Source organism: Octopus bimaculoides, chromosome 7 (genome assembly GCF_001194135.2).
Source record: "Octopus bimaculoides isolate UCB-OBI-ISO-001 chromosome 7, ASM119413v2, whole genome shotgun sequence".
Classification (NCBI taxonomy): domain Eukaryota; kingdom Metazoa; phylum Mollusca; class Cephalopoda; order Octopoda; family Octopodidae; genus Octopus; species Octopus bimaculoides.
In genome coordinates, this window is record NC_068987.1 from 105,315,838 (window position 1) to 105,319,475 (window position 3,638).

Genomic DNA, 3,638 nt, shown 5'->3' on the forward strand with positions numbered 1-3,638 from the left:
GTTTAGCTAGTATGAAGCATGTCTCTGGTCCTTGTATTATTACAATTGTTTGTAACATGGTGTCAACATTTTCTTCGCTTCCAATTGCGACCTGGTCACTGATAACGTTGAGATGCTGTTTGGAACGACGAAAATTCGACACCATATTAGAAACAATCATAAGGCGGTGAGCTGGCAGAGTGGTTAGCACGCCGGGCGAAATGCTTACCGGTATTTCGTCTGCTGTTGCGTTCTCAGTTCAAATTACGCCGAGGTCGACTTTGCCTTTCATCCTTTCGGGGTCGATAAATTAAGTACCAGTTAAACACTGGGGTCGATGTAATCGACTTAATCCCTTTGTCTGTCCTTGTTTGTCCCCGCTATGTTTAGCCCCTTGTGGGCAAAAACAACAAAAAAAAAAGAAACAATCACTTGCGTACGGTGGTCGTTGTACTGGGTGTGCAGCCACACCCAATGCCACCAAATTTCAAGCAGGGGTATAACAAAAAATTTCCATTAAGATTTGTGATTAAATTAATGAGTAAGATTAATATCTATAATGAATTTACCATTTTCGATGTGTGTGCAGTACACATCTAGCACACCTGGAATATACGTCCCTAGAAATAATAAATGTTTAGGTGAAGTTAACAATTTTAGTGTGTTTCTGAATGGCTAATGTGTGTCATGTGTCTTCCAGGCTGCAATCGATTCACTTTAAAAATTTATTGAAAAATAGAGAAATGAAAATATTCTCTGCTTCTATTTAATCCTCTCTCTCTCTCCCTCTTATACAGACCCTTTCTCTGCAAGTCCAGAGTTATTTCCCCTCATAGTTCATTGTCATTGTTTACATCGTTTATTTGTATTTAATCCCTGTCACATTACAATCCTTTCTTCCGGTGGCAAAGCAATGTAGTTACCGAAAGGAAAGAAATAAACCTCATTCAGAATCATTGATTAAACGCATATTACTTATGAACTTTTCCTTCATTGTTATTGACTATAATCAGCCTTTGACTTGTAGTAACGCCTGCGCATGCGTAGAAGCAAGCGTTTCCCGCTCAATTCATTGTCTTTCTCGCTGGCCAGCGATTGAGCATTTGTTTAAGCTGTCTCTCTCTACATCCTTCCGACTTACACAAGACAGCTCGCTCACAACTACAGAACAACGTCTCAACAACTATGCTCATACACACAGAAGCTGTAACAACAACAGACATAAAGATTTGTATGTTTACCACCTAAATAAAGTGTTGTTTAAGTTGTTTAGTCTGGAGTTCAGGCGTTCCAACACTATAATTTTATAGTAGAAAGTCAGGTATACAATCTAAAGATGAAATAACCCACTTTCGGACTAAAGACTTTTCGTCAGAGATTGGACGTTGTTACTTACAAGTACTTTTGATTTCAACCATACCAAACAAAAGGTGACTCATGTGTAAGTTGAATTTATCCGCGAAGAAAGACATTTAAATATTTATATTATTTCGAGGCTGATTATTCACTCCGTCGCTACAAAAAGGTAAAATAACGTAACGTTTTGTACCAACCGGACATTAATTAAGGTAATGTAAAAGTCTGTCACAGACACACTGATATTACTTTGTGATTTTCTCATTACAAAAAGTCTAATTTGTGTTGAGACAGCTGTTGGACATCAAATTTGATCACAATAACGACATTTGACATGGAATATGTAAGTATTAAATATTCTGTATTTTGATTTTACGCAAATAAAGCTTTCATTAAAGTTTGTTCATTTAATGTACTTAAAATTACAAAATTTGGGTTTCACTTTCACTCTAGAGGCAGCTGAAAATCGACTCATAGAAATTGGAAGTTTTGTTATTTTGAATATTACCGTTCTGTAAGATTTTTACCATTATTTTAGTTTAGTTCGGTAATATTTTCTGCTTTCATTGTTGAATTCTTATGTTACCGTATTCCGATAAACGTAACTTAAAAAATTTCACCACTTATTTGTTTCTTTAGACCACACCATTTTTTCTTTTTTAATAAATGGACTGCTTGTTTTATATTTTGAACAAAAAAATCCCCCAGATCACCTCACCCAAAGAAACGGATTAAAGTTTAAGGATTTACAATTGAGCATAGTTTTGCTTGTAATAACTTAGTCTCTTTGTTATTACTCCGTTTTCATTTCATATGTATGAATATATTTTGTTTGCAAGTGTAATTACATCTTCATCCCTAATAAACAGAATCTGAAACATTATTTGTAAACCCTTATAGAACTAATGTTTTGGAAAAAAACAAAGCAACAAGAAAAACAAAACAATATATTTAGATACTTCAGATTCAAGCAAAACATATTTATATAGGCACGGGAGTAGCTGTGTGGTAAGTAGCTTGCTTACCAACCACATCGTTCTGAGTTCAGTCCCACTGTGTGGCACCTTGGCCAAGTGTCTTCTACTATAGCCTCGGGCTGACCAAAGCGTTGTGAGTGGATTTGGTAGACAGAAACTGAAAGAAGCCCGTCGTATATATGTATATATGTGTCTGTGTTTGTCCCCCTGGCATTGCTTGACAACCAATGCTGGTGTGTTTATGTCCCCATAACTTAGCGGTTTGGCAAAAGATACCGATAGAATAAGTTCTAAGGTTCCAAAGAATAAGTCCCGGGGTTGATTTGTTCGACTAAAGGCGGTGCTCCAGCATGGCCGCAGTCAAATGACTGAAACAAGTAAAAGAGTAATAAAGTAGCAGTTAGAATGGAATGAATTGGCCCCTTACGTTAAAGAAATCTAGTGAGCTTGAGTTCAATCCCTGAGGGAAGGACACATTGGGCACTGATGCAACCCTAGATATCAGAGTTGAATAAAAGACTGGATGGTCATAATGACTTAGTTTGTGTCATTGGTCATCTGCATCAGAGATGATTTAGGGATCAAATAGCAATGGTGAATGATGTATATGGAGGAAGAAGAATTTTATGCTTAACGGTTGAATGGTTTATATACTATTGTGCACAATCTGAAGGTATAGCCATACTCTGTAAAAATGTAGATTTCACACAAGGTTTGCATCTTAATTGTTTCAGTCATTGGACTGACTATGCTGTGGCACACCCTTGAAGGGTTTAGTTGAATAAATCTACCCCTGTACTTGTATTCCACTTTTTTTTTATAAGTTTGGTACTTATTCTACTGGTCTCTTTTGCTGAACTGTTAAGTTACAGGGATGTAAACAAACCAACACTGGTTGTCAAGCAGTGCAGGGTGAGGGGAGGAAGGCAAACACAAAGAAACACGTACGCACACACACACACACACACACATCTATACATATACAACAGGCTACGTTCAGTTTCCGTCTACCAAATTCTCTGCTTGGCCCAGAGATGGAATATGTAGTAGAAAATACTTGCCCAAGCTGCTGTGCAGTGAGATAACTTGAAACCATGTTGCAAAGTGAGTTTCTTAACCACTGAAATTCTGTTATTCATGTAAATATTTATCTCTTCAGTTTATCAGCACAGGCATGGCTATGTGGTAAGAAGCTTGCTTACCAGCCACAAGGTTCCGGGTTCAGTCCCACTGCAAGGTTCCTTGGGCAAGTGTCTTCTACTATAGCCTCGGGCCAACCAAAGTCTTGTGAGTGGATTTTGGTAGACGGAAACTGAAAGAAGCCCA

At 37.5% G+C, this 3,638-nt stretch overlaps 1 protein-coding gene across 1 annotated transcript in view; it reads left to right on the forward strand.

Annotated features, from left to right (window-relative positions):
- The first annotated feature begins 880 nt into the window (after positions 1-880).
- LOC106879081 (zinc finger protein 271) overlaps positions 881-3,638 on the forward strand; it is a 7,231-nt gene continuing 4,473 nt past the window's right edge. The window contains exon 1 of the mRNA XM_014928514.2: positions 881-1,678. The gene's annotated coding sequence lies outside the window, so the exon portion shown is untranslated. The remainder of the gene's footprint in view (positions 1,679-3,638) is intronic.